Source organism: Bos indicus x Bos taurus, chromosome 2 (genome assembly GCF_003369695.1).
Source record: "Bos indicus x Bos taurus breed Angus x Brahman F1 hybrid chromosome 2, Bos_hybrid_MaternalHap_v2.0, whole genome shotgun sequence".
Taxonomy (NCBI): domain Eukaryota; kingdom Metazoa; phylum Chordata; class Mammalia; order Artiodactyla; family Bovidae; genus Bos; species Bos indicus x Bos taurus.
Genome location: NC_040077.1, coordinates 37,385,537 through 37,397,519, shown reverse-complemented (window position 1 = coordinate 37,397,519; position 11,983 = coordinate 37,385,537). Strand labels below are relative to the sequence as shown.

General features: G+C 39.7%; 1 non-coding gene across 1 annotated transcript; it reads left to right on the top strand.

Annotated features, from left to right (window-relative positions):
* The first annotated feature begins 416 nt into the window (after positions 1-416).
* Positions 417-488, top strand: TRNAC-GCA. Its single transcript has one exon. It is a non-coding gene; the product is annotated as a tRNA-Cys (tRNA).
* Positions 489-11,983: the final 11,495 nt, after the last annotated feature.

Genomic DNA, 11,983 nt, shown 5'->3' with positions numbered 1-11,983 from the left:
CCCACAGTTCACAGGCTTAAGATTCTTTTTTTGTCATTTCTATTTTCATGGAATACATATTGGTCACAGAGGAGAACCCTTAACATGACCATTTATTACACCTGTTTGTCATATTGTCTTCCAAATGCTTCAGTAAGATTGTTTGGTGATCTGGTATAGCAGTCCCCCCTTATCCATGGGGGATATGTTTTAAGATTCCCAGTGGATGCCTGAAACTGAGGATAATACTGATGCTGAAAACTTGGCCTCTGCGCATTGGTGTTGAATCAAGTCTTAAGAACAGAGTTTTGGGTGCAGTATGTAAGAATAGCTTTATTGCTTAACCAGGCAAAGGGGGACACAACAGGCTCATGCCCTCAAAAACTGTGCATTCCAATCCAGGAGGATTTGGTAAGGACTTTTATAGCAACAGGGCTTCCCTGGTGGCTCAGAGGTTAAAGCATCTGCCTGCAATGCAGGAGGCCCAGGTTCGATCCCTGGGTCTGGAAGATCCCCTGGAGAAGAAAATGGCAACCCACTCCAGTGTTGCTGATAAGTATCAGGGTGTGTACAGGGCCTGAATTCCTTTAATCTGGCCTCTGGTGATCTCCTGATGAGTTCCTCTGGTTCTCAAGGTTGTCAAACTGTGACCTTCTCTGGAGTGAAGACTGTTTCATCAAGTAGTTAACATCGTCCATTTGTTGGGATTTTAGTTCTGTAGTTGGGATTTTAGTTCTGTAGTTGGCATCACCAACTCAATGGACATGAGTCTGAGCAAGTTCCAAGAGTTGGTGATGGACAGGGAAGCCTGGCATGCTGCAGTCCATGCAGTCACAAAGAATCAGACACGAATGAGTGAGTGAACTGAACTAGTTCTGTAGAAGAGCTCAAAGATATTGTTACGTGTGTCCCTTGAGGCGGAACCAGGATCCTATCCCAAGGTTTCTTGGCTTTTCCTCCCATGTCTCTGCATCTCCTCCCTTTCCTACTAGCAACTGTTTGAAAGGCTTCCGTGCCCAGGAGCTCCATGGGGCCCTGCTCAGCTTCAGTACTGAATCCTCTACATACTATGCTTTTTACCTATGCACACAGACCTAAGATAAAGTTTAATTTATAATTGGGCACAATAAGAGATTAACAACAATAAAATAGAGCAATTGTAACAATATATTGTAATATAAGTTTTGTGACTGTAATCTCTATCTCATATCTTATTGTACTGTGCTCATCCTTCTTATGACGATGTGAGATGATAAAGTGCTATGTGATGACGAAGTGAGGTAAATGATAAAGGCATTGTGGCGTGGCATTAGGCTACTAATGACCTTCTAAGCACACATCAGAAAGAGGGTCATCTACTTCTGGTGATCCTGGATCATCAGGCTGTGACACTGTCAATGGCTGGAAATCCTGGACAAGACAGACTGGGACAGCATGAGATTTCATCACCCTACTCTAGGAATTGCTTATTTCTGGAATTTTCCATTTAATATTTTCAGACTATGGTTGACCACAGCTAACTGAAACCACAGAAAATGAAACTGTAGATCAGGAGGGATGACTGTATACTCAGCATCAGTAACATGTTTATTTTGCCATGAGTTGCCACATGCCATGAGATCTAAATAACAGATTCCACTCTCCTAAGTCCCATCCCCACCACTTCCAAGCATATGCAAAGATAAAAATGTTGAGGTTGTTGGAGAAGGAAATGGCAACCCACTGCAGTATTCTTGCCTGAGAAACCCCATGGACAGAGAAGCCAAAAAAAAAGAAAAGAAAAAAAAATGTTGAGGTTGTAAATGTGTATCAACAGATGAATGGGTAAAGAAGATGTGGTATATATACAATGGAATATTACTCAGCCATTAAAAAGAATGAGATAATACCATCTGCGGCAACATGGTTAGACCTGGAGGTTATTCTTCTAAGGGAGGTAAATTAGAGAAGGACCAATATCATATGGTATTGCTTACATGCTGAGTCTAAAAGAAAAATGACACAGATGAACCTGTTTGCGAAACAGAAACAGGCTCACAGACTTGGAGATTAACTTACAACTGGAGGCAACGGGGAGGGACGGAAGGAAGGGTAGATTGGGAGTTTGGGATTTACACGTACACACTGCTATATTTAAAATAAATTCCCTTCCATGAAAAAAAAAATGCTGAGGTTGCAAGTCAGCTCCTGTTAAAATCCATGCATGGGCTGAAGAGGCCCAGAATCCTGAGTTGAGGATTTTTGTCCTAACTGTTCTGCATCATGAAATCCATGGCTTTGTATGTACCACACCTACACAGAGACATAGGATTTCGAATAGTATACAACCCAAGCGAAGAAAAGAAAACGAAGGGACTATTTTTTAAAATCTCTTTTGTTGTCATCATGTAAGATAAAAAGGAATTATGTTATCATTACTTACCTTGAAAAGGTATTATATTCAGAAACCAGAGTATTGGGTGATATAATTCACTAAATTTATTGATATACTATGAGAATTTTAGTATAATATATACATGTGTGTCTTATTTTTTTTAATCTCCAACCAAAGCTATAAAAGAGCAGATGATTTTTGGAAAGTAGATATTCTCTCACAACTTCTCTTTAGGAACAGTTGAAATCAGAATTCTGTCAGTCTCTTCAGATTTTCATGAACTTTTCCATTTCTGAAGCACATCAATCACCATATACATCCACAGCACAATATCCAAGGGAGAGCAAAGAACATGTGCCTCCTTCTCAAGCCTGCCCACACCCCAGCCCGCACAAACATACATCTTTTGCTACAGGCAGGTTATTGTAGTTTCTTTCATACATGCAAGAAAGAGAAGGCCCAAAGCATGGGCATCTGTAGAAATCTTTCAAAGAAGACATTTTGCTTCTAATTTCATCAGTTTATCATGTTTCATATCACAGCATAGCCGTAAGATATATTTAGAAAAGTCATTTTTAATGGTTTAAATGGAATTAGCTAATAGGATTGAGAGAATTATAAAAAAACCATTCAGAAAATAGGATTATTCACTGTTGTGTTTCTATTATCTTATTAAAAAAAATATTTTTACACGGGAGCATGGTTGATTAACAGTGTTAGTTCCAGGTGTACAGAAACTGATTCTATTATACATATACACGTCTATCCATTTTCAAATTCTTTTCCCATTGAGGTTATTGCAGAATATTGAGCAGCATTCTCTGAGCTACATAGTAGCTCCTTGTTGGTTATCTATTTTAAATATACCATTGTGTATCTATTCATCCAAAATTCTCAATTTATGGCTTTTCCTACCTTTCCCGCTTGGTAACCATAAATTTGTTTTCTGTGTCTATGAGTCTACTTTTGTTTTGTCAATAAGTTCACTTGTATCATTTTTTACAGTCCATATATAAGCAATATCATATGATTTTTCTTTTTCTGACTTACTTCACTAAGTATGATAATCTCTAGGTCTATCCATGTTGCTGCAAGTGGCATTATTTCAATATTTTTAATGACTGAGTAATATTCCATTGTGCATATGTATCACATCTTCTTTATCCATTGATCTGTAGATGGGGATTTAGGTTGCTTCCATGTCCTAGCTATTGTAAACAGTGCTGCAATAAACACTGAGGTGTATGTGTCCCTTCGAACTATGTTTTTATCTAAATATATGCCCAAGAGTGGGGTTACTGGGTCACATGGTAGCTCTGTTTTTAGCTTTTAAGGAATCTTCATACTGTTCTCCATAGTGACTGTGCCCATTTACATTCCTGCCAATAGTGTAGGAGGGTTCCCTTGTTTGCACACCCTCTCCAGCATTTATTGTTTGTAGAGTTTTTGATGATGGTCACTCTGCCTTGTGTGAAGCGATAACATCTTTGTAGATTTGATTTGCATTTCTCTAATAATTAATGATGTTGAGCACCTTTTCATGTGCCTGCTGGCCATCTGTATGTCTTGTTTGGAGAAATGTCTAGGTCTTCTTCTGCCCATTTTTTGATTATGTTGTTTGTTTTTCAGATATTAAACCACAGGAGCTGTTTGTAAACTCGAGAGTATTTCAATGTCAGTCTCATCATTTATAAATATTTTTCCTGTTCTTTGGGTTGTCTTTTCATTTTGTTTATGGTTTCTTTTTCTTTGCAAATGGTTTTGACTTTATTTAGGTCACATTTATTTTATTTTTATTTCCATTACTCTAGGAGATGCGTTGGAAAATGTACTGCTGTAATTTATGCCAAAGAGTGTTCTGCCTATGTTTTCCTCTAAGAGTTTTATAGTATCTGGCCTTACATTTAGGTTTTTAATGAATTTTGAATTTATTTTTGAGTTAAAGATTGTTCTAATTTTTTTTTTTTTTTTTACACATAGCTGTCCAGTTTTCCCAGTACCATTTTTGAAGAGACTATCTTTCCTTCATTGTATAGTCTTGCCTCCTTTGTCATAGATTAATTGACCACAGGTGCATGGGGTTATTTCTGGGCTTTTTATCCTGTTCCATTGGTCTATATTTCTGTTTTTGTTTCAGTGAAAGTTAGTTGCTCAGTCATGTTTGACTCTTTGCAACCCTGTGGACTACAGCCTGCCAGGCTCCTCTGTCCATGGAATTCTCCAAGCAAGAGTACTACAGTGGATTGCCATTTCCTTCTCCAGGGGAGCTTCCCAACCCAGGGTTTGAACCCAGGTCTCCCACACTGCAGGTGGACTTTTTACTGTCTGAGCCATGAGGGAAGCCTTTTGTTTCAGTACCATACTGTTTTGATGAATAATTTTGTAGTATAGTCTAAAGTCAGGGAGCCTGATTCCCCCAGCTCCATTTTTCTTTCTCATGATTGCTTTGACTACTTGAGATCTTTTGTGTCTCCATACTCTATTATGTTATTTGAATAATAGAGAAATATCTTTTACCCAAGATGATCATGAAGTTGATATTCACTTCACCTAAACATGTAAGCACTTAGAAACAGATATTGTAGAGTGGCATTGGAAAAAGTGATTTTCCATTGAGATACCACAGAGGCTAATTGTCCTAAAGAAAATGCAATTTTTAAAGTAGCATAAAACAAAGACACTCAATTGCCTTCAAACAAGTACTTCTTGAGGACCTTCAGGTTGGTCATATCTAGGATACAATGAAATTCTCTTTCATCAAACCCATAGAGCATTATGGATGTGGGAGTGGGATGATTGTAGGAACATCGAACAGACTGATGGAATCAGGGAAGGCTGTGGGTCAACCAGAGCAGGGAGCTGTAGAGAGAAAGGAAAGTGAAAGCTCAGAAGCGAGGAAGACAGGGTGAGCAATAGACATTCAGACACTTTTTAGGAAACTGAAAGCCATTGTGATCACAGCTCAGACCTCAGACATCAAGTCTTTTGGGGAAGACATTTTCCAAGCCCCCTAACCTTTTATTAACATTTTAGAGGCAGAAGCATTTTAAAAAGTGAGATATAAAAAGCAAGATAAGGACATTTTTATCCAAGTTAAATGAAAAGAAAAAGAAACAGAAAAATGCCTGAAATACTTCGTTCGACACAATGAGCCTTCAAATACCTGAATGTTGAACTAAAAGAATGGTTTTCTTCTGAGGCTTTCACTATATTAAACATGAGAGCTCTTGACATCACGTGTTCTTTCCTCCCAAAATGAAGGGGTGCATTTCTCCTTTGGCACTTCATTTTCTATAGAGAGATAAGTTTTGTTTTCACTCTCTAATAGCATTTTTAAAAAGCAGAATGTCAGTAAAACTGACAGACAACCTCAACATCACACAGAGAGAGACAGCCAGACTTTGTGGGCCTCTTGACATGATTCAGGAGGACGTGCACGATAGCCCCCATCAAGTATACTTATCCCCACCCCCCCACCAAATAATAATAAACCTGAATCTGATCAAGTCTCTAGATCTAAACACCAGTTTGCAGGAAATACAGTCAGCAGGAAAACATGGTAAACACAATATGACAAATCCAGCAAAATGTAGAATGTGGCAAGTTCTACTGGACTATAGACCCAACTTCTTCAACATATAAAAACAAGAAAGAAACCAAGGGAAGGGAACCTGTAGATTTAAGAAAAGTTAACAGACATATGTCCACCAAATGCAATATGTGTACTGGTTTGAGCAAACCATCTATAAACAAAAATTTAGGAGAGAATCAGGCAAATTTGAATACTGACCAAAGATCTGATGAAATTAAAGAATGCCTACTGATTTTGTTTAGGAGTCTAATAGTACTATTTTAAAATAAGAGAAGCCATTGTGATGAAATTGTTTACCACCAGGGATTTTGCATCTAAACAGCTCAAGGTGCAAGGGAATTTTTGTGTGTGAGGGTGAGGTTGTGGGTGTGAGGGAAGGTTACATTTGAAATAAGATTGGCCATGTGTTGATGATTGCTGAAGCTGGATAACAGGTACATGGTTGTTTGTCGCATTGTTCTCTGTTCTTCTGTATATGATTGAAAATATCAGTAATAAAAGGGTTTTATTTAATGACTAAAAAATAATTCTTTTAGAGAAGACTTCTGACATACACATCAATAATCTATATGTACTTTCTAATTTACACAAGAAAATTATCAGTGTTGTTTGCTATACTCATAAAAGTGTACAAAAGCTTCTAAAAAGTAATAAGAAAAATGACCAAAATACCAACAAACCAATAGAAGAATCAAAGTAATTTATGAATAAATGATTCATAACACATCAATGGAAAATACCACTGTTAAACATTAAAAGATATTCAACTTTACTCATACTAAGAGAAGTGCAGATAAAAATAAAATACTGTATTTCACCTCTCAGCTGACAAATATCGAAAGTTGGCATATTGGCAATACCATAGGAGGAAAGAAGAAAGAGAAGTTGCTCAGTCATGTCTGACTCTTTGCAACCCTATTGACTGTAGCTTAGCAGGCTCCTCCATCCATAGGATTTTCCAGGAAAGAGTACTGGAGTGGGTTGCCATTTCCTTCTCCAGGGGATCTTCCCAACCCAGGGATCAAACCCAGGTCTCCCGCATTGCAGGCAGATGCCTTACTGTCTGAGCCACCAGGGAAGCCAAAGGAAAGGCACTCATATGTTTCTGGTGAGAATTGCCCTCCAAATTTTATGGAGGACAATTTGGCAATATCAGTATTATAAACACATGTGCCTTTTGATACAGCCGTCTACTTCTAGGAATTTATCTTACAGATAAACTGGCACACACAGGCAGTACTGCATTTGTACAAGATTATTCACTGTAACATTATTTGGAATAATAAATGGCTAGAAACAACTTAAATCTTCATCAGAAAGGTACTAGTAAAGTAAATTGTGATATATCCAAACAACAGAGGGTTATAAAGTCACTAAACAACAGCAAAAATTTTATGTCTAATTAGAAAACTATGTTCAAGATATACTGTAAGTGAAAAATGTTAGGTATATAATATATACACATATGACCATATGTGTTATAAAAAGAAATACACACACACACAAACACACCCCTATAATTTCTTAGGAAAATTGATAACCTTGGTTGCTCCCAGAGACCTGGAAGATGGAGAAAGGTGGGCAAGGATTGGGGAACAAGTGCATATAGATTCACTATATATGCTTTTGTATCTTTTGAATTATAGGAATATGTTATTTATTCAATAAGTAAAAATGTAAAACTCTTTGGAGATGTTAAGTTAGATGACTAATTTGTAGGAGACCTAAGACAGGTCTTTGTCAGTACAGAGATATATAATAAATACTTGCAAGGACTCAGAAATCACGTGAAGTAATCCCCAGGCTCAGAAATTCATTCCCTACTCCATGTGGCACCGAGAGAAGGCTGCCATAGACAAGTATGTCTTGGCCTTTAAGCCAAAGGACCAAGTGAACACTTTCTCCATAGAATCACCCCCATATGCCAACATCTTGCCTAGAGTACATTTCACGGGGAAACAACAGAGAAAATATTGAATGAAATTAAAAGAGAAAACAAAGATCCAGGCTAAAGATGAAAATTACAGCAAAGTCTATGAATTTCCAGCTCTGGTTTTCCCTCTAACAGGAAAGGCACGAGCACCTTGGGCAGGAGAAGAAAGCCACGGGCAGAGCAGATAGTCAAACACTGGCCCACAAAAATCTGGTGCCCGGCAACCCTGCAAGGCATCTCTTTCCCATGGCTAGTCTGGCCATGGTTAGAACTTTGTTCAGAATCTTTGGTACCTGGGACTTTCTAACACATCGACATATAACCTGGTATTAGCGTCTGCCGCTCGGAGAATAATGCTGCTCTTAGACTGTTTTCTTATCAGTGTGCAATACAGATTCCCAGTAGAACTTTTCAGGTGTTTGATAGTTGTCAAGCACCTGGACAATAATACAGATTAGGCCAACAATGGCTCAGTAGCAGCTTCCAATCATTTCTCTGCCATTTTATAATATTTAACAACTAGTTTGCCTCTCTTTAGGTCATACCTGAATGGTCTAGTGGTTTTCCCTACTTTCTTCAATTTAAGTCTGAATTTGGCAATAAGGAGTTCATGATCTGAGCCACAGTCAGCTCCTGGTCTTGTTTTTGTGGACTGTATAGAGCTTCTCCATCTTCTAAATCAAATCCCTTATGATTATACAGTGGAGTGAGAAATAGATTTAAGGGACTAGATCTGATAGATAGAGTGCCTGATGAACTATGGACTGAGGTTCCTGACATTGTACAGGAGACACGGATCAAGACCATCCCCATGGAAAAGAAATGCAAAAAAGCAAAATGGCTATCTGGGGAGGGCTTACAAATAGCTGTGAAAAGAAGAGAAGCAAAAAACAAAGGAGAAAAGGAAAGATATAAGCATCTGAATGCAGAGTTCCAAGGAATAGCAAGAAGAGATAAGAAAGCCTTCCTCAGTGATCAATGCAAAGAAATAGAGGAAAACAACAGAATGGGAAAGACTAGAGATCTCTTCAAGAAAATTAGAGATACCAAGGGAACATTTCATGCAAAGATGGGCTCCATAAAGGACAGAAATGGTATGGACCTAACAGAAGCAGAAAATATTAAGAAGAGGTGGCAAGAATACACAGACAACTGTAGAAAAAAGATCTTCACGACCCAGATAATCATGATGATGTGATCACTCACCTACAGCCAGACATCCTGGAATGTGAAGTCAAGTGGGCCTTAGAAAGCATCACTACGAACAAAGCTAGTGGAGGTGATGGAATTCCAGTTGAGCTATTTCAAATCCTGAAAGATGATGCTGTGAAAGTGCTGCACTCAATATGCCAACAAATTTGGAAAACTCAGCAGTGGCCACAGGACTGGAAAAGGTCAGTTTTCATTCCAATCCCAAAGAAAGGCAATGCCAAAGAATGCTCAAACTACCACACAATTGCACTCATCTCACACGCTAGTAAAGTAATGCTCAAAATTCTCCAAGCCAGGCTTCAGCAATACATGAACTGTGAACTTCCAGATGTTCATGCTGGTTTTAGAACCAAATTGCCAACATCCTCTGGATCATTGAAAAAGCAAGAGCATTTCAGAAAAACATCTATTCCTGCTTTATTGACTATGCCAAAGCCTTTGACTGTGTGGATCACAATCAACTGTGGAACATTCTTCAAGAGATGGGAATACCAGACCACCTGACCTGCCTCTTGAGAAACCTGTATGAAGGTCAGGAAGCAACAGTTAGAACTGGACATGGAACAACAGACTGGTTCCAAATAGGAAAAGGAGTACGTCAAGGCTGTATATTGTCACCCTGCTTATTTAACTTACATGCAGAGTACATCATGAGAAACACAGGGCTGGAAGAAGCACAAGCTGGAATCAAGATTGCCAAGAGAAATATCAATAACCTCAGATATGCAGATGACACCACCCTTATGGCAGAAAGTGAAGAGGAACTAAAAACCCTCTTGATGAAAGTGAAAGGGGAGAGTGAAAAAGTTGGCTTAAAACTCAACATTCAGAAAACGAAGATCATGGCATCTGGTCCCATCACTTCATGGGAAATAGATGGGGAAACAGTGGAAACAGTGGCTGACTTTATTTTTTGGGGCTCCAAAATCACTGCAGATGGTGACTGCAGCCATGAAATTAAAAGACGCTTACTCCTTGGAAGGAAAGTTATGACCAACCTAGATAGCATGTTCAAAAGCAGAGACATTACTTTGCCAACGAAGGTCCATCTAGTCAAGGCTATGGTTTTTCCTGTGGTCATGTATGGATGTGAGAGTTGGACTATGAAGAAGGCTGAGTGCCGAAGAATTGATGCTTTTGAACTGTGGTGTTGGAGAAGACTCTTGAGAGTCCCTTGGACTGCAAGGAGATCCAACCAGTCCATTCTGAAGGAGATCAGCCCTGGGATTTCTTTGGAAGGACTGATGCTAAAGCTGAAACTCCAGTACTTTGGCCACTTCATGTGTAGAGTTGACTCATTGGGAAAGACTCTGATACTGGGAGGGATTGGGGTCAGGAGGAGAAGGGGACGGCAGAGGATGAGATGGCTGGATGGCATCACTGACTTGATGGACATGAGTCTGAGTGAACTCCGGGAGTTGGTGATGGACAGGAAGGCCTGGTGTGCTGCGATTCATGGGGTCGCAAAGAGTCGGACACGACTGAGCGACTGAACTGAACTGAACTGAACTTACCTCTCTTTATCTCTTTATGGCCGTTTTCCATCCATAAAATGGGCTGACTACATTTTACCTTTTCAGCATTGGGGACGTTTGGGTATTGCAGAAATTGGTGTCTTCACTTATCTTCTCAAGTGTGCTTCTGTAAATAAGTGGCGATTATTGTCTCGTAATGAAGACTATCCACCCCTTTGTCCTAACACCCAAGGCCCAAGGCAAGAGTATGCTCTTCACTGTTTACCTTATTAGGGCTTTCCAGGTGGTGTTTGTGGCAAAGAACACACCTGCCAGTACAGGAGACAAAAGAGAGACAGGTTCAGTCCCTGGTCAGGAAGAGCCCCTTGAGAAAGACATGGCCACCCATTCTAGTATTCTTACCTGGAGAATCCCGTGGATGGAGGAGCCTGGCAGGCTACAGTCCATAGGGCCGCAAGTCGACTTGCTTCAGGACTATGCCTCTATGCCATCCTGCACACAGAACAAGCCTTGTTTTGTTGCTGGGGAAATCCCCCATTTGCACAGGCATATGTATGTGTGACAATTCAGAAACAACATCCCTACATACGTCTCTGAATTATTCACAGATTCTTTGTTTGGGGACCAGCAAGTGGACAGAGAAAATAGCACAAGCTTGCTGCTAAAGAACACTAGAAATTAAAAATGTGCCTGGAGGAGAGGAAACATCCAGCGTTTTGGAGAGACGGCAGCAGTTAGGGAGTGGGGGAAAGAGGGGCGGGGGCGAAGGAGTGCTACTTCTGCAAAACAGACAAAGGAAGCTGGTGAACCCAGGGGGCAGGCAGGTGCTGGAAGCTCAGAGACATCTTTCAAAACAAGGCACAGGGCCCCTTGCAGGGGGCCTTCCCACTAAGCCACCTTCTCATGTGAAAGTCACCACCTTCCTGGTTAGCTTTCTTGAAGATCGTTCCTGACATAGATTTCTCATACTTTCAGAACTGGGGATTAGATGCAGTGTATAACTAATATAATGCAAAGAAGTAGATGAAAACAATAGAATGAGAAAGACTAGAGATTTCTTCAAGAAAACTGGAGATATTAAGGGAACATTTCATGCAAGGATGGGCACAATAAAGGACAGAAACAGTAAGGACCTAACAGAAGCAGAAGAGATTAAAAAGAGGTGACAAGAAACACAGAAGAACTATATAAAAAAGGTCTCAATGACTGAGATAACCACAATAGTATGGTCACTCACCTAGAGCCAGACATCCTGGAGTGTGAAGTCAAGTGGGCCTTAGGAAGCATCACTACGAACAAGGCTGGTGGAGGTGATAGAATTCCAGCTGAGCTGTTAAAATCCTAAAAGATGGTGGTATTAAAGTGCTGCACTCAGTAAGTCAGTAAATTTAGAAAACTCAGCAGAGGCCATTGGATTG